Source organism: Gorilla gorilla, chromosome 21, assembly GCF_029281585.2.
Source record: "Gorilla gorilla gorilla isolate KB3781 chromosome 21, NHGRI_mGorGor1-v2.1_pri, whole genome shotgun sequence".
Classification (NCBI taxonomy): domain Eukaryota; kingdom Metazoa; phylum Chordata; class Mammalia; order Primates; family Hominidae; genus Gorilla; species Gorilla gorilla.
Window position 1 is genome coordinate 55722518 of NC_073245.2, and position 19594 is coordinate 55742111.

General features: G+C 47.9%; 1 protein-coding gene across 3 annotated transcripts in view; it reads left to right on the forward strand.

The window, feature by feature from the left end:
• The first annotated feature begins 19447 nt into the window (after positions 1-19447).
• The window catches only part of L3MBTL1 (L3MBTL histone methyl-lysine binding protein 1), a 44844-nt gene continuing 44697 nt past the window's right edge, over positions 19448-19594 (forward strand). For 2 of the 3 annotated variants that reach the window (XM_063702109.1, XM_063702108.1), the window contains exon 1: positions 19448-19507. The gene's annotated coding sequence lies outside the window, so the exon portion shown is untranslated. The remainder of the gene's footprint in view (positions 19508-19594) is intronic. The other variant, XM_019017433.4, reaches the window with a different exon arrangement.

The following is a 19594-nucleotide window of genomic DNA, read 5'->3' on the forward strand; positions in this document are numbered from 1 at the left end:
ACATAGCAACATCCCATCTCTTAAAAAAAAAAAAAAAAGAAAGAAAGAAAAACAGGATAGGTTCTGAGAGTCTCCAGTGCTGCCACATGGTCAGAGAGAATTTATGGACAGAAAAAGCAAAGTGAGGTAAAGTAACAGCTGGATTGCGTGCAGCTTTGCATTTGCCTTATTTGAACAGAGTTTGAACAGTTGGCCATATTTGATTGGCCAAAACTCAGTCATTTGGTATGAGGGTAGGATGTAGTCTGTTTACATACCCAGTTAGGTTATAGTTCACTATGTACAGAGAAACATTTAGGCTGAACTTAAAATATGTAAGGAAGCAGATTTAGGCTAAACTTAATTTTAACAGCTTGCTTATCTATTTCAGTATCTAGAATTCCACAATGCCTTTTTTTTTTTTTTTTTTTTTTTTTTTTTTTGAGAGTCTCTCGCCCTGTTGCCCAGGCAGGAGTGCAGTGGTGAGATCTCAGCTCACTGCAACCTCTGCCTCCTGGGCTCAAGCAATTCTCCTGCTTCAGCCTCCCACGTAGCTGGGATTACAGGTGTGCACCACCACACCTGGCTAATTTTTTTATGTTTAGTAGAGACAGGGTTTCATCATGTTGGCCAGACTGGTCTCAAACTCCTGACCTCAAGTGATCCACCTGCCTCGGCCTCCCAGAGTGCTGGGGTAACAGGCATGAGCCACTGTGCCTGGCCCCACAGTGCGTTTTTAACGGACCTGAGTTATTATAAAGGGCTTTGCTGTACTGAGCCGTGGCTGTCACACCATCATCTGTTTCTTTGATTCCTCTGTTCCTCATTCATGCATCCTGTACTACACTAGGCAAGACAGATAAAGAGCACAGATCCCCAGGCTTCAGCAGCCTGTGCTTTCAAACAAGGCAATACAGCATCTTCAGTATGAGTGCAGGTTCTGGAGCCAAAGTCTGGTTTTACTACCCACAGTGACTTAATCTCACTATTAAATGAAATTTGTGGGAAGCCATTATTTTGGACTGAGCTTCTGCAATGGGCCCCAACAGAAAAGATCAAACCAAAATGAAGTTATTGATGCTAAAGTTATTTGTCACCAAACCAAACAACTAAACTGGTTTTCTGATCTTCGGAGAAGTCAGGAGAGAAAGATGACAGCCAAATCCCTAAACTGGCCAGTTTTGGTCTACATAATAAGGAAATTCCCTATGCTTTAGTCTTTATAAGAAAAGTAACCTGAAGGTAACTGATCTGCTTTTTGTATTATGCTATTTCCTTGTTTTTGCTCAAACTATCTTATAAAAACTGATCTGTCATGCCCAATGGAACATGAAATCTTTAGAGGAGACACTGCCCAATTTATGGTTCACTAATAAAAGCCAATTAGATCTTTTTTTTTTTTTTTTTTTTTTTGAGATGGAGTCTGGCTCTGTCACCCAGGCTGGAATGCAGTGACGCAATCTCGGCTCGCTGCAAGCTCTGCCTCCGGGGTTCGCGCCATTCTCCTGCCTCAGCCTCCCAAGTAGCTGGGACTACAGGCGCCCGCCACTACGCCCAGCTAATTTTTTATATTTTTAGTAGAGACGGGGTTTCACCATGTTAGCCAGGATGGTCTCGATCTCTTGACCTCGTGATCCACCCGCCTCGGCCTCCCAAAGTGCTGGGATTACAGGCGTGAGCCACCGTGCCTGGCCTCTTTTTTTTTTTTTAAGACAGTCTTGCTGTGTCACCCAGGCTGAAGTGCAGTGGTGCAATCTTGGCTCACTGCAAGCTTCACCTCCCAGGCTTAAGTGATTCTCCTGACTCGGCCTCCCGAGTAGCTGGGACTACAGGCATATACCACCACCCCTGGCTAATTTTTGTATTTTTAGTAGAGACAGGGTTTCACTATGTTGGCCAGGCTGGTCTCAAACTCCTGTTCTCAAGTGATCTGCCTGCCGTGACCTCCCAAGTGCTAGGATTACAGGCGTGAACCACTGCGCCTGGCCACATCTTTAAACTAAATTTGTTGAAATTTTGTTTTTTAATGTCACTAAACTGTAAGAAAGAGAAAACCAGGAGCTGGCCTGGCAGTCACTGCCAGGCCTTGGTGTTCTGTGGAACATACATGTTTTCACAGAATAACAACATTGGACAAGACTGCTGTAAGACCACAATGGAACAAGACAAAAGCAAGTCTATTCCCCAATCATGTCTGAGCACAAACAAAACCAAGAACATGTCTAAACCTCAAAAGGACCAAACATACCCTTGGGCTGGCTGATATGAGTCACAAGCTGTCTTTACCAATTATAGGTATATCTCTACTCTAGATTTCCTGCCTTCTAGCGAAAACATTATTAAGATTCCACGTCATAGTACTCGTACCTTTGCTTCCTGACGACACTCAATCCAGAGCAAAGCTCTGCTTCCCTGAACCCTCTCCAAAATGATCTTACAGAAGCCATATTTGCCATTTTTAATTAATTAATTTATTTATTTATCTATTATTTATGAGACAGTCTCACTCTGTGGCGCAGGCTGGAGTACAGTGGCACGATCTCGGCTCACTGCATCCTCTGCCTCCAGGTTCAAGTGATTCGTCTGCCTCAGCCTCCTGAGTAGCTGGGATTACAGGCACCTGCCACCACGTCAGGCTAATTTTTGTACTTTTAGTAGAGACAGGGATTCACCATGTTGGCCAGGTTGGTCTCGAACTCCCAACCTCAAGTGATGCCCCCACCTCAGCCTCCCAAAGTTCTGGGATTACAGGTGTCAGCCACCATGCCTGGTCAGTATTTGCCATTTTTAATACCTGTATTTTGCTGGGATATGCCTCACACCAGCTAACCCAGGATTTGCATGTTTCTGGAAGTCCTTGAGAAGAACCTTCGATGTGCTATAATCCTAAGGGTAATTTGCCTGCATTGCTCCCTAGTGGTCTGAGGTTTCAGCTGAGATAGTGAGGGTGGAGAGGGGAGGGTGTGATAGTGATGGAAACACACCCCATGTAGATCAGAGGCTGCAGAAGAGGGCAGGGAGAAAGTTGAGACCCGGCTTTGCTGTATACTACTTTGTAAGGCCCTGACCAAGGCTGGTGACCTCTCTGAACCTTGTAGTTCTTCCTCCAAAATGGAGCTTCCTTCTTCAGGGGACTGGTAAGAATTAAAAGCACAAAGTACATAAAAAGCTTTGTAGAACTGGACTCTTTTTCCTGGATCCTGGTACCAAGGCAAGATCATGACTTTCCCAGGACCCTTAGCAAAATGTCCTATTTAACTTTTTTTTTTAAATGTAAACTGATTTTTAGGTAGGGTGTGCTGTCTCATGCCTATAATCCAAGCATTTTGGGAGGCCAAGGCGGGAGGCTCACTTGAGGTCAGGAGTTCAAGACTAGCCTGGGCAACATGGCGAGATCCTGTCTATAAAAAATGAAAAAATCAGCCAAGTGTGGTGATATGTGCCTGTAGTCCCAGCTACTCAAGAGGCTGAGGTGGGAGGATCGCTTGAGTCCGGATGTTTGAGGCTGCAGTGAGCCATGGTTGTGCCTCTGGGCTCCAGCCTAGGTGACAGAGTGAGATCCTTTCTCAAGAAAACAAACAGATAAAAAACACACATACACACACAGCTGCTACTCTGGTTGAAGTAGGGGAATTACTTGGAATTCTCCCTCCAGGGACCACCAACCCCTTACATGCATCCTTTTTTTCTTTTATGTCCCTGGGGACATAGCCCAAAAGTTCCTGGTTTATACATTGTGCTATTCAAAATGCTGCAGTCTCCCACAAATGGAATCTAATTCTGTACATGTCATTAAGTCTCATAGATCCAATCCTGTTATGTAAAAGTTGAGGGAGTTACACAGTCCTTTTATGAAACAAGAATTTGTCAAATCAAATGCTGCTTCAGTCTTTGCAGTGGCCCTGGCTGCCACGAGATTCACCCTGCAGTACAAAGTGCTCCAGAAAACCACTTACATGAGCTGAGCCTCCTGAGCTCTCACGAGCTTCTGGGGCACACACTTCAGAAATATCCTCATGTGCTTTGCACTCACCCTCTGCTTCTGTTGTTTTGGTGATTGCTGCACATACATTCCAAAAAGAATCACTTACATGTGTTACAGGGAAGGGGTCCTGATCCAGACCCCCAAGAGAGGGTTCTTGGATCTCGTGCAAGAAAGAATTCAGGGCGAGTCCACAGAGTAAAGTAAAAGCAAGTTTATTAAGAAAGTAAAGGAATAAAAGAATGACTACTCCAGGCCGGGTGTGGTGGCTCACGCCTATAATCCCAGCACTTTGGGAGGCTGAGGCGGACGGATCACCTGAAGTCAGGAGTTCGAGACCAGCCTGGCCAACATGACAAAACCCTGTCTCAACTAAAAGTACAAAAATTAGCCGGGCTTGGTGGTGGGCATCTGTAATACCAGCTACTCGGGAGGCTGAGGCAGGAGAATCATTCGAACCCGGCAGGCAGAGGTTGCAGTGAGCTGAGATTGCGCCACTGCACCCCAGCCTGGGCGACAGAGCAAGATTGTCTCAAAAAAAAAACAACAACAACAAAAAACTGACCCTACTGAGGGCTGCTGCTTGCCCATTTTTATGGTTATTTCTTGATGATATGCTAAACAAGGGTTGGATTATTCATGCCTCCCCTTTTTAGACCATATAGTGTAACTTCCTGACGTTTCCATAACATTTGTAAACTGTCATGGTGCTGGTGGGAGTGTGGCAGTGAGGCATACCAGAGGTCACTCTTGTCGCCATCTTGGTTTTGGTGGGATTTTGCCGGCTTTTTTACTGCAACCTATTTTATCAGTAAGGTCTTTATGATCTGTATCATGGGCTGACATCCTATCTCACCTTGTGACTTTGAATGCCTTAACAGTCTGGGAATACAGCCCAGTAGGTCTCAGTGGCATTTTACCCAGCCCCTACTCAAGATGGAGTTGCTCTGGTTCAACTCCATTGAACCAGATTTACCTCCACTGGATTTACCTCTCCAAGTTGCCACCTGTAACCCTAGGATCAGTATTATGACATTTACTTGACCAACCTTCCCAATGCCTGCACAATTTGCCTATTCTGGAAAAACTTATTTTAATTTTTTGTTTCCTGTGGGGTTTTTTTCTTTGTTCTTCTTTTTTTTTTTTTTTAAGTGAGTGGTTACTTCTAATGTATATGTATCAATAACTTTTATCAGCTTATATCAGTATACAGTGACACCATGAAAGTGAATGTGAATGCCAGGCACTTCGTAAGAGAATCAGTTACTTGACCAACTGTATTAGTCAGGGTTCTCCAGCGGAACAGGACCAATAGGATATATGTATATATAAAAAAGGGTTTATTAGGGAGAATTGGCTCACACTGATTACAAGACAAGTCCTACCATAGGCTATCTGCAAGCTGGGGAAAAAGAGAAGGTGGCAGCATGGCTCAGTCCAAGTCTGAAAGCCTTAAAACCAGGGAAGCCCAAGTGTAGCCTTCAGTCTAAGGCTGAAAGCCTGAGAGCCCCCAGGATGCTGCTGGTGTTAAGTTCCAGAGTCCAAGGCCCAACAAACTGGAGTCTGATGTCCAAGGGCAAGAGGAGAGGAAGCAAGCATTGGCACAGGAAGACAGAGAGAGCACGCTAGAGGACATAGCCAGCTGAATATCCCTTCTTCTGCCTGCTTTGTTCTAGCTATGCTGGCAGCCCATTGGATGGTGCCCACCCACACTGAAGGTAGGTCTTCCTCTCCCAGTCCATTTACTCAAATGTCAATTTCCTCTGGAAACACCCTCACAGACACTCCCAGGAGGTGTTTCACCAGCCAGCTGGCATCCCTCAATCCAGTCAAGTTGACACAATATTAACCATCACACCAACTTTGTTGTTACCTTGTATGCTAGGCAGAATAATGATCCCCCAAACACGTTCACATTCTAATCCCTGGAACCTGTAAATATGTTATGTTTTATGGCAAGACGGAATTAAAGTTGCAGATGGAACTAAGTTTGCTGATACACTGAGTTTAAAATAGGGAGATTATCCTTCATTATTTGGGTGGGCCCAATGTGAGAACAAGCATCCTTAAAAGATGAAAAGAGAGGCCAAAGACTGAGTGTCATAGTGATATGGTGTGAGAAAAACTTGACCAGCAATTGATAGCTTAGACGATGGAGAAAGGGGCCACAAACCAATGAATGTAGACAGCCTCTTGAAGCTAGAACACGCAAGAAACTGGATCCTCTCCTAGAGCCTCCAGAAAGGAATGCAGCTCTGCTGACACCTTAAGGCTGAGTGAGACCCATTTTGGACTTCTGACCTCCAGAACTATGACATAATAAATGTATGTTAGGTGTTTTGGCCGGACGCGGTGACTCACGCCTGTAATCCCAGCACTTTGGGAGGCCAAGGCGGGCAGATCACGAGATCAGGAGATAGAGACCATCCTGGATAACACGGTGAAACGCCATCTCTACTAAAAATACAAAAAATTAGCCGGACGTGGTGGTGTGTGCCTGTAGTCCCAGCTACTCAGGAGGCTGAGGCAGGAGAATGGCGTGAACCTGGGAAGCAGAGCTTGCAGTGAGCCGAGATCTCGCCACTGCACTCCAGCCTGGGTGACAGAGCAAGACTCTGTCTCAAAAAAAAAAAAAAAAAAAAAGGTATGTTAGGTGTTTTAAGCCACTAACTTTCTGGTAACTTGTTACAGCAGCAATAGAAAACTAATACAGCTCGATTTTTTTCATTGGGTTCCTCAGCATCATTGTAAGACATGAATTCTAAGGGTGTGTTGAGAGCAAGGTTCAGATATTTAGCAGAGTAGGAGAAAAGGAAATAATTGAGGCTCTGGCCCTCGCTGACACAAATTTTCCTAATGGATATAGACCTATTTTTTCACAAACGTAAGTGCAACAGTAAATTTCCAAAGCCCCGTAGAAAATTTGTCAGTCTCTGATGTTCTGAATAACATACAGCCATACCCGCACTGTAAAGTTACTAATCTCCCTCCCCATCCCTTGCCATACTGTGCTCTTTCGAAGGAAGTCACTCTGTGCAACCCACACTTGAGGAGTGGTGCTACGGTTTGAGTGTCCCCTTCCAAACTCATGTTGAAATTTCATTACCAATGTAATTAAGAGGCAGGACCTTCAAGAGGTGATTAGGTCAGGAGGACTCTGCCCTCATAGTGGATTAATGCTGTTATCTCAGGAGTGGGTTAGTTATCCCAAGAGTGTGTTCCTGATAAAAACGATGAAGCTGACCATCAGCTGAGTAAGATATAGTTCCAGCTACTTGGGAGGCTGGAGCAGGAGGGTTGCTTGAGCCTAAGAGTTCAAAACCATAGTGTGCTATGATTCTTGTGAACAGTGATTGTACTCCAGCCTGGGTAACATAGTGAGACCCTATCTTTTTTTTTTTTTTTTTTTTTTGAGAAAGAGTCTTGCTCTGTCACTCTGTCCCTAGGCTAGAGTGCAGTGGCGTGATCTCGGCTCACTACAATTTTTGCCTCCCAGGTTCAAGTGATTCTCCTGCCTCAGCCTCCCAGGGATTACAGGTGCCTGCCACCACGCCTGGCTAATTTTTTTGTATTTTTAGTAGAGACAGGGGTTTCACCATTTTGACCAGGCTGGTCTTGAACTCCTTACCTCAGATGATCCACCCACCTTGGCCTCCCAAAGTGCTGGGATTACAGGTGTGAGCTACTGTGCCCAGCTGCAAGACCCTATCTTTAAAAAAAAAGAAAAAAAAGTTGAGTTCAGCCAAATTTCCTCTCTTTATCCATGTTCACTTGCCCTTCTGCCATGTTATGATTCAGCACAAAAGCCTTCACTAGATGCTGATGCCATGCTCCTGGACTTCCCAGGCTCCAGAACCATAAGCCAAATAAACTTCTATTGTTTATAAATTGTCCAGTCTGTGGTATTCTGTTATGCACCAGAAAACAGACTAAGACAGGTGGGGAATTATGCTTCCTTTTCTTTAGGGTGGAGTATCTAATCCCTTTGCATTGGAATCCCTCTGCATGAGAGATTTGTCTCATCTCCCGTATTTATTATTCAATCTTTTTATATCAATATGGACTCCTGGGTATTTATTTTATTCTTTAGCTTATAATTCAATATTACTTTATTTTGTTGTGCAAATTATTCCAGTGTCAGCCATTTGGAGCACTTGTTGTTTCCTTTGCCCCTTTGATTAATGCCCATCATTGTGTTTTGTTTTGTTTTTCTTTTCATTTCTGGCACTATAAGATAAATCCTGTGTATATTTCATCTCAAACATTGTATTTTTTATATCTAGAAGTTTAATTTGGGTCTTTTAAAAATTATCTTCTTTTTTTTTTTTTTCCAAGATGGATTCCCACTCTGTCGCCCAGGCTGGAGTGCAGTGGCACAATCTTGGCACAACCTCTGACTCCTGGGTTCAAGCGATTCTCCTGCCTCAGCCTCCCAAGCAGCTGGGATTACAGGCGCCCGACACCATGCCTGGCTAATTTTTTTGTATTTTTAGTAGAGACAGGGTTTCGCCGTGTTGGCCAGGCTGGTCTCAAACTTCTGACCTCAGGTGATCCGCCCACCTCGGCCTCCCAAAGTGCTGGAATTACAGGTGTGATCCACAATGCCCAGCCTCCTCTTCTGGCTGGGTGTGGTGGCTCACACCTGTAGTCCCAGCACTTTGGGAGGCCGAGGCGGGTGGATCATGAGGTCAGGAGATCGAGACCACACTGGCCAACATGGTGAAACCCCGTCTCTACTAAAAATACAAAAAATTAGCTGGGCGTGGTGGTGGGCGCCTATAGTTTCAGCTACTTGGGAGGCTGAGGCAGGAGAATGGCGTGAACCCGGGAGGCAGAGCTTGCAGTGAGCTGAGATCTCACCACTGCACTCCAGCCTGGGCAACAGAGCAAGACTTGGTCTCAAAAAAAAAAAAAGTATCTTCTATTTCTCTACTTAACATGTTCAATTCTTCCTCTAGCTTCTTGAGCATATGGAATATAGTTATAATAACTGTTTTTAAAACCTTTTCTACTAATTCTTTCATCTCCTCCTTACAGGTCATATTTTCCTGCTTCTTTGGAAGCCTGGTAATTTTTTTTTCCACAGGGTCTCACTATGTTGCCCAGGCTGGCTTTAATTTAAACTCCTGGGCTTGAGTGATCTTTTCACCTCAGCCTCCTGATTAGCTAGGACTATAGACATGCACCACCTCACCTGGCTTATGCCTAGTTATTATTATTATTATTATTATTTGTATCAGATTCTTGCTCTGTTGCCTAGGCTGGAGTGTAGTGTCACGATTATGGCTCACTGCAGCCTCCACCTCCTGGGCTCAAGTGATCCTCCCACCTCAGTCTCTTGAGTATCTGGGACTATAGGCACGCACCACCATGCCTGGCTAATTTTTGTAATATTTTGTAGAGATGGGGTTTTACCATGTTGCCCAACCTGGTCTTGAACTCCTGGGCTCAAGTGATCTGCCCCTTGGGCCTCCCAAAGTATTGGGATTATAGGTGTGAGCCACCACCCCTGGCCAAATTTTTTTATTTTTTTGTGGAGACGGGGTCTTGCCGTATTGCCAGGGCTGGTCTCAAACTCTTCAGTCTCAAGCAATCCTTCCGCCTTGCCCTCCCGAAGTGCTGGGATTACAGGCATGAGCCACTGTGCCCAGCATGCCTGGCGATTTTTAAGTGGATGCCAGACATAATTTTTACCTTGTGGGATGCTGGATATCTTTGTATTTCCAAATATTCTTAAGCTTTTTACCTGGGATGTGATTAACATAATTGAAACTAGTTTGACTCTCTCTTGGGTCTTATTTTAAAACTTTGTCTTTTTAAACTTTTAAACTAAGACCAGAGTGGTGTTTTGTGTAGGCTTCATATCTCCCCACTAGCAAGCACTCAGAACTCTCCCTGATTGCCCGTGAGTTATGAGGTTTTCCACTTGGGTGGTGGAAGCTATAGGAATTGTTGTCTTTAACCCTTTCAGCCTGTTCTTTCCTCAGGCTCAGGTATTTATGTCACACATGTGCTGATTAGTACTTAACTGAATACTCAAGGCCAGGGCTGTCTACAGTTCTCCAGCATTTTCTCTTACATCGCTTTCCTTTCTGGTACTCTTTCCTGTTGACTCTAGCTGTCTTGCCCTCACTGGACTTCCAGCTCCATCTCCTCAATTCAGTGAGCCTGCTAGGCTCCACCTGGATTGCCCCAGCTGCGAATATTTCTCCAGCAATCATGGGGATCGCCTTGATTATTTCTCATCTTTCAAGAATTTCTATTCGTCCCTCTCCCTCTCCCTCTCCCCACGGTCTCCCTCTCCCCATGGTCTCCCTCTCCCTCTCTTTCCATGGTCTCCCTCTGATACCGAGCCGAAGCTGGACTGTACTGCTGCCATCTCGGCTCACTGCAACCTCCCTGCCTGATTCTCCTGCCTCAGCTTGCCCAGTACCTGCGATTGCAGGCACGCGCCGCCACGCCTGACTGGTTTTCGTATTTTTTTGGTGGAGACGGGGTTTCGCCGTGTTGGCCGGGCTGGTCTCCAGCTCCTAACCGCGAGTGACCCGCCAGCCTCGGCCTCCCGAGGTGCCAGGATTGCAGACGGAGTCTGGTTCACTCAGTGCTCAATGGTGCCCAGGCTGGAGTGCAGGAGCGTGATCTCGGCTCGCTACAACCTCCACCTCCCAGCCGCCTGCCTTGGCCTCCCAAAGTGCCGAGATTGCAGCCTCAGCCCGGCCGCCACCCCGTCTGGGAAGTGAGGAGCTTCTCTGCCTGGCCGCCCATCATCTGGGATGTGAGGAGCCCCTCTGCCTGGCTGCCCAGTCTGGAAAGTGAGGAGCGTCTCTGCCCGGCCGCCATCCCATCTAGGAAGTGAGGAGCGTCTCTGCCTGGCCGCCCATCGTCTGAGATGTGGGGAGCGCCTCTGCCCCGCTGCCCCGTCTGGGATGTGAGGAGCGCCTCTACCCGGCCGCGACCCCATCTGGGAGGTGAGGAGCGTCTCTGCCCGGCCGCCCCGTCTGAGAAGTGAGGAGACCCTCTGCCTGGCAACCGCCCCGTCTGAGAAGTGAGGAGCCCCTCCACCCGGCAGCCACCCCGTCCGGGAAGGAGGTGGGGGTCAGCGCCCGCCAGGCCAGCCGCCCCGTCAGGGAGGGAGGTGGGGGGGTCAGCCCCCCTCCCGGCCAGCCGCCCCGTCCGGGAGGGAGGTGGGGGGGTCAGCCCCCCGCCCGGCCAGCCGCCCCGTCCAGGAGGAGAGGGGAGCCTCTGCCCAGCCACCCCTACTGGGAATTGAGGAGCCCCTCTGCCCGGCCAGCCGCCCCGTCCGGGAGGAGAGGGGAGCCTCTGCCCAGCCGCCCCTACTGGGAAGTGAGGAGCCCCTCTGCCCGGCCAGCCGCCCCGTCCGGGAGGTGAGGGGCGCCTCTGCCCGGCCGCCCCTACTGGGAAGTGAGGAGCCCCTCTGCCCGGCCACCACCCCGTCTGGGAGGTGTGCCTGGCAGCTCATTGAGAACGGGCCATGATGACAATGGCGGTTTTGTGGAGTAGAAAGGGGGGAGAGGTGGGGAAAAGATTGAGAAATCGGATGGTTGCCGTGTTTGTGTAGAAGGAGGTAGACATGGGAGACTTTTCATTTTGTTCTGTACTAAGAAAAATTCTTCTGCCTTGGGATCCTGTTGATCTGTGACCTTACCCCCAACCCTGTGCTCTCTGAAACATGTGCTGTGTCCACTCAGGGTTAAATGGATTAAGGGCGGTGCAAGATGTGCTTTGTTAAACAGATGCTTGAAGGCAACATGCTCATTAAGAGTCATCACCACTCCCTAATCTCAAGTACCCAGGGACACAAACACTGCGGAAGGCCGCAGGGTCCTCTGCCTAGGAAAACCAGAGACCTTTGTTCACTTGTTTATCTGCTGACCTTCCCTCCACTATTGTCCTGTGACCCTGCCAAATCCCCCTCTGTGAGAAACACCCAAGAATGATCAATAAAAAATAAATAAATAAATAAATAAATAAAAAGAATTTCTATTCTACCAGCCTAGGCAACATAAAATAATTTTTAAAAATAGCAGGGTGTGGGCCAGGCGCAGTGGTTCACATCTGTAATCCCAGCACTTTGGGAGGCTGAGATGGGTGGATCACGAGGTCAGGAGTTCAAGACCAGCCTGGCCAACATAGTGAAACCCAGTTTCTCCTCAAAATACAAAAATTAGCTGGGCGTGGTGGCGGGCACCTGTAATCCCAGCTACTTGGGAGGCTGAGGCAGAGAATTGCTTGAACCCGGGAGGCAGAGGTTGCAGTAAGCCGAGATCGCACCACTGCATTCCAGCTTGGGTGACAGAGCAAGATTCCGTCTCAAAAACAACGCCAACAACAACAACAAAATAGCTGGGTGTGGTGGCAAATGCCTGTAGCCCCAGCTACTTGGGAGGCTGAGATGTGAGGATCACTTGAGCCCAGGAGGTCAACGCTGCAGTGAGCTATGATCGTGCTACTGGACTTTAGCCTGGGTAACAAAGTGAGACTGTCTCTGATATGGTTTGGCTGTGCCCCCACCCAAAATCTCATCTTAAATTGTAATCCCCATTATCCCCATTATCCCCACAGTCCCCATGTGTCAAGGGAGAGGGGGAGGTAATTGAATCATGGGGGTGGTTTCCTCCATGCTGTTCTTGTGATAGTGAGTAAATTTTCATGAGATCTGATTTTTTTTTTTTTTTTTTTTTGAGACAGAGTCTCACTCTGTCACCCAGGCTGGAGTGCAGTGGCGTGATCTCGGCTCACTGCAAGCTCCCCCTCCTGGGTTCACGCCATTTTCCTGCCTCAGCCTCCCAAGTAGCTGGGACTACAGGTGCCCGCCACTACGCCCAGCTAATTTTTTTGTATTTTTATAGAGATGGGGTTTCACCGTGTTAGCCAGGATGGTCTTGAGCTCCTGACCTCATGATCCGCCCATCTCGGCCTCCCAAAGGGCTGGGATTACAGGCGTGAGCCACCGCGCCTGGCCTGATCTGATGGTTTTATAAGAGGCTCTTACCCCTTTACTGGGCACTTCTCCTTCCTGACACCTTGTGAAGAAGGTGCCTTGCTTCCTTCCCCTTTGCCTTCCACTATGATTGTAAGTTTCCTGAGGCTTCCCCAGCCATGCTGAACTGTGAGTCAATTAAGCCTCTTTCCTTTACAAATTACCCAGTCTTGCCAGGCACGATGGCTCACACCTGTAATCCCAACACTTTGGGAGGCCACGGCGGGTGGATCACTAGGTCAAGAGTTTGAGACCAGCCTAGCCAACATGGTGAAACTCCATCTCTACTAAGAATACAAAAATTAGCCAGGCGTGGTGGTGTGTGCCTGTAATCCCAGCTACTCGGGAGGCTGAGGCAGGAGAATTGCTTGAAATCGGGAGGCAGAGGTTGCAGTGAGCTGAGATCGTGCCACTGCACTCCAGCCTAGGTGACAGAGCAAGAGTCCATCTCAGAAAACAAAAATAAATAAATAAATAAATAAATAAATTACCCAGTCTTGGGTTTGTCTTCATAGCAGTGTGAAAATGGACTAATACAGTCTCTAAATACAAAAGAAAGAAGAATATATCTTTTGTTGCCTGGTGGTCAGTGTCTTGAGAAACATTTGCTATATGATTTCCCTTTTCTCGGTTGTTTCAGTAGAAAGAGTAAATCTAGTCCCTGTTATTCCAACCTGGCCAGAAGCTGAAGCTCTTGGCCCCCACGGTCTTTTTTTTTTTTAGATGGAGTCTCACTCTGTTGCCCAGGCTGGAGTGCAATGGCACTATCTCAGCTCACTGTAACCTCTGCCTCATGGGTTCAAGCGATTCTCCTGCCTTAGCCTCCTGAGTAGCTGGGATTACAGGTGCCCGCCACCACACCCAGCTGATTTTTGTATTTTTGGTAGAGACGGGGTTTCGCCGTGTTAGTCAGGCTGGTCTCGAACTCCTGACCTCACGATCCGCCCTCCTAGTCCTCCCAAAATGCTGGGATTACAGGTGTGAGCCACCACGCCTGGCCGACCCCCACGGTTTTTTTAAATGAGTGGCTACTTTTACGTATACTAGTCACTTTAATCAGTTTATCTCTGTATATGGTAAAACTATTAAGGTGACTATTAATTCTAGGCACTTTGTAAGAGGTCCCTCCACCACTACCTTTCATCTTGTTTTCCATAGCAGCTGCACTTACATTCCCACCAAAAGCGCACGAGGGTTCGTTTCTCCAAATCCTTGTGTAATTCCCATTCCTTTTAAAATAGTTTTAACATATTTGCTTTCGTTTTTTGTTTTTGTTTTTGAGAGACAAGGTCTTGCTGTGTTGTCCAGTCTGGTCTTGAACTCCTGGCCTCAAGTGATTCTCCTGCCTTGGCCTCCGAAAGTGCTAGGATTACAGGCAGGAGCCACTGCACCCAGCCCACACTTATTTTACAATCTCTTTATAAATTATGCTATTGTCTCAAGTTATTGTGGGTGCTAATTTTCCTGTTTATTAGGTCTGCTGATGGTTAAATATGGTAGATCGTTTCCTTGACTACTTTATGTTTTTCTATTGTGAGCATTCCATTTGGCTTGGGTTGTAACAATGTCTCTACAGAGAAGTTGTGCATGGATATTACTTGCCCAGGACCAATTTTTGCACTGCTTTCTTAGCTGAAGCTATCAATACCAGGAGGCAGCACAAATCCCTACAAATCTAATCTACATATAGGGTTCCCAAATCCATTCACAGTGTAGGCTTACAGTTTTGATTTTCCATGGTTGACTTGCCGTGATCCTCACTTCTATGCATCCCAGGCAGAGACAAGCTTCCTTTCTGTTTTTCTGGACTGTTGTACTGAACAGTTTCTAGAACTCTCTTCAATGAATATATAGTCTGGGAGGAGTATCCAATCTTTTTTTTTTTTTTTTTTCTCCTTAAGACAGCGCCTCACTCCGTTGCCCAGGCTGGAGTGCAGTGGGGCGAACATGGCTCATTACAAGCTTAAGTGATCCTCCTGCCTCAGCCTCCCAAGTAGCTGGGACCACAGGAATGTCACCACACCCGGCTAATCTTTTTATGTTTTGTACAGACATGGTCTCACTTTGTTGCCCAGGCTGGTCTCGAATTCCTGGGCTCAAGCGATCTTCCCACCTCAGCATCTCAAAGTGCTGGGATTACAGGTGTGAGCCACCGCACCCGGCCCTCCAGTCTTTATACATGGGCTTCAGTTCCAACTCTCAGGGCCACATGGACCCACGGTTCCATCTCCCATCATTACATGTGTGGTAAAACCCAAGTCTCCAGCAGCTGGGTCCTGTCTGTATCCAACAACCACCTCCAGGACAAGAGAGACATCAGGCCACATCTTATTGCTCTGGTTCCCTTTTTGTTTTTGACTCCTGAGGATTTCCTCTTACACGTTCAGCAGTGAATTTACTTTTTTTTTTTTTGAAACGGAGTCTCGCTCTGTCGCCCAGGCTGGAGTGCAGTGGCAGGATCTCAGCTCACTGCAAGCTCTGTCTCCCAGGTTCAAGCAATCCTCCTTCCTCAGCCTCCCGAGTAGCTGGGACTACAGGCGCCTGCCACCAAACCCGGCTAATATTTTTGTAATTTTAGTAGAGACGGGGTTTCACCGTGTTAGCCAGGATAGTCTCAAGCTCTTGACCTCGTGATCCACCCGTCTCGGCCTCCCAAAATGCTGGGATTACAGGCATGAACCACCGCGCCCGGCCAGCAATGAATTTACTTTCTTTCCCTGTGTGCTTGCTTGCTTCCTTTCTTGTAATATAATAGGCAGGGTTTTCTGGTGTTTGTGTTAGAAAAGGTTCCCAGCCAGGCGCGGTGGCTCATGCCTGTAATCCTAGCACTTTGGGAGGCCAACGCAGGAGGATCCCTTGAGCTTAGGAGTTTGAGACCAGCCTGGACAACACAGGGAGACCCTGTCTCTATTTTATGTAACTATATTTAAAAGATAAAAATAAAAAAAGTTTTTAAAACATTCCATACTAGCTCAGTCTGACGTTGGAACCAGAGGTATTTTTATACATAAAGGGCACATCCTGATAATTTCCCTAAAAATCTGCAGACAGTCTCAATGGTGAATGAAACTCTATTGTAGGAACAGAATGGTGTGGGCTACTTAGAAACAACAGTTTTCTTTTGTTTGTTTGTTTTACATACAGGGTCTTGTTCTATTGCCCAGGTTGGGGTGCAGTGGTATGATCACAGCTCACTGCAGCCTTGACTTCCTGGGCTCAAGCAATCCTCCCATCTCAGCCTCCCAAGTAGCCAGGACTATAGGCATGTGCCATCACACCCAACTAATTTTTAAATTTTTTGTAGAGACTGGAGGGGGTCTGTCATTGATACAGGAGTGGGGCAGGGAAGTGCTGGGTAGAGAAAGGCAGGGTCCCTGGCGAGGGCCCCACCCATGGACCCAGATGAAGACAGGCACTCCTGTTTTTGTGCCCAAATGTTGCATTTTCCAAGACCACTCTGGCCCGCACACCCCCCATCTTGTGCCTATATAAACCCCAATACCCTAGTGGGCACACATACAAATGGCTGGATATGGAGAGGAACACATCAGAAGAACACACGGACGCTGACAGGCCATCAACTGCAGAAGGATGCGGATGCCTAGGGAAATTCAGCTGAGGGTGGTTGAAGGAGAGCCAGGCAACTCCAGGGGAAGACCACCTTCCCACTCCATTCCCCTTCTGTTTCCCCATACATCTGCTGAGAGCAACCTCCACCATTCAATAAAACCTTGCACTCATTTTCCAAGCCAATGTGTAATCCGATTTTTCCAGTACACTAGGGCAAGAACCCAGGATACAGAAAACTCTCTGTCTTTTCAATAAGGCAGAGGGTCTAATTGAGCTGATTAAAACAAGCCGTCTTCGGATGGCTAAACTGAAGAGCACACGGTAACACACGTCTACTGAGGCTTCGGGAGCTGTAAATACTCAACCCTAGATGCTGCTGTGGGGTTGGAGCCCATGCTCCCCACTACCTGCCCATCTGTATGCTCCCCCTAGGGTTTGAGTTGCAGGGCACTGAAGAAGCAAGCCACTCCCCCCGCTGTCACACACCCTGCTAGGGGGATAAGGGAACTTTTCTTTTTTCATTACTATGTTGACCAGGCTGGTCTTGAACTCCTGGCGTCAAGCAATCCTCCCACGTTGGCATAAGTGCTGGGATTACAGGTGTGAGCCACTATGCCTGGCGTAAACAACAGTCTTCTCAGTGCTTTGACTCATCAACATTTCAAAATATTTTGGGTCCATGCTTGAGTGGGGGGTTAACATGGAGAAGACAATGGGGGCTGTGAACTTGTGAAGAGGGGGCTATCACTTGAGGGGAGGACTGGACTTGCTTACTTGCTCCTGAAGGCAGACTAGTACTGGAAGGGGAAACTCTGGCTTCATGAGGCAGAAACTTCTCCAAATCATATTAACGTGGGAGCAGCTCTTCACCCCAGGATTTGGTGATCTTGATACCTGGTTTGTTTGCTTGACCCCTGTTCAAGCCAACAAGCCAGGTATCAAGACCACAAAAATACAGTTTTTTTCTTGGGTGAGGGGAGAGATTTTTTGTTTGTTTAGACAGGATTTCTCTCTGTTGCCCAGGCTGGAGTGCAGTGGCTCACTCATGGCCCACTTCAGCCTTGAGCTCCTGGACTCAAGCGACCCTCTCACCTCAGCCTCCCTAGTAGCCAGGGAGGACTACAGTTGTGCGCCACCACACCCAGCTAATTTTTTTTTTTTTTTTTTGTAGAGACAGGATTTTGCCATGTTGCCCAGTCTGGTCTCAAACTCCTGGGCTCAAGCAATCCTCCCACCTCAGCCTCCCAAAGTGCCGGGATTACAGGCGTGAGGCACAAAAATACTGTCGATAGGCAGAAAAATAATGTCTTAGCAACTCACATCCATGTTAGTTGTTTGTTTCTAGGTCTTGCTAGCTCAAATTCCACTTGTCCGTCTTAATCACCATCTAAAAGATGCCCTTGTTTTTGCGAATCCATGTGTTCGTGTAGGTTCACCACTTTCTTTTCATCTTCTGAATACCTAAAATAAACCTTTGAAATCTAGATCAAGCACAGTCTAGGTTGAGATGAGAGAATACTGAGTGGATGGTTGTGTATGTATCAATGTGTAGAAAAAGGCATCCATTGTTATGGCAACCAGCATCCTTAACTGATGCAATCCTGTTCCCAATAATATGAGATGTGATTAAAAATTGACATTGCAGCAAGGAAGAACACATGCAATGCGTTGGCGTGGCAACCAGAATAGTTAAATTCTGCATAAATTTAAACCTGTCGATCACAGCAATTTGGAGAATTTGCCTACATTTCATTAGGAACCCTTTTCTCATCTGGCCTGGGAGGGAGTCAGGAGCCTGGAGGTCTGACATGTGGCCATGACTTAAGGCCAAGTAAAATCAAGGGATTAAATTAAATCATTGTTTCTGTAAAAACAAGGGATTAAATTAAATCATTGGTGTGGGAGAGGGGGCTGGATGGTGGACTGTACCAAAAGTTACCCTGTTTTCATCTGCATACCGTACATCATTTAGTCACTCGGCAGATATTTATTAAGCACCCACTCTGTGCCCCGCTCTGGGCTAGGTACTAGGAATACAAAAACTAATATTTCCTACCCTCTTGGAGCTTGAAACCTCTTAGCCTCTTGAATTACTCAAATCTATGTGAAGTGCCAGCTGTGGTATGTGTAAGCGAGACAGGTATCTTGTGTTACCAGAACCAATAACAAGGAGATTTGATTAATTAGAGAGATCAGGTGGAGGCGAAGAGATCAGTCAAACTGAAGCAGAGAGGGGCAGTGACTGCTACACCACCACAGGAACCCAAACTGAAAACGACCATACGCCATGAAGGGGGTGATAGTCTTTACCAATGTCGAAATGGAGGACCTGGGGGATAGTGATGTTACCCAGCCCGTGGCAGTGGGGTCACCCAAAAGTAGACGCGGCTAATGCCGCTCTTTATGCCCGGCAGGGCCAGGACCAGAGCCCCCGCACGAGGGTTCCTCTCTCCGATCGCACGTGCCCTTCACCCTTCCTGAGGCCGTTTTCTGACGCTCCTGAGCTCCCCTCCAGGGTGAGGGCAGGCGCGGTGGGAAGGCGTTGGACAGAGCAGACACTCGGCTGAGGTGCGTGCCTGGGTGCAGCCTCGTCTTTTGTCACTAACCACTCAGCTCGGTAGCCCTCCAGTCTCTCTCTTCGAGCTCCGCGGTCCCTGCGCCCCCGCTGCGCTCTGCTAGCTGTGATGCAGGGGTTCGGGGGCAGGAAAAATCTCGACCCGCCACGCCCGTGCGGCAAACCTGTCCTAGGTTGAGGGGGCATGAGGCGCGCACAACCAGGGCCTCGAAGGCAGGCAAGAGGGCGCGGGCGCCACAAAACCCTGGGCCTGCGCCTGAGCCGAGCAGATGTGCCTGGCGCTCGGGCCCCGCGCTCTGCGTCCTGCAGGGAGGCGGACCCGCCCCCCCGAGCGCGCAGGCGCGCGGCGCCCGGCTCGGACCGTAGCTAGGCGCTGGGCGGCCACCGGCTGGCCAGGCAGGTAAGCACCCAGCGGTGCGTGGGCTCAGATCTTGCGTCCCCTGGGTGCCGCACCACCCCGCTCCGTCCAGGGCGGCGAGGGCTCAGG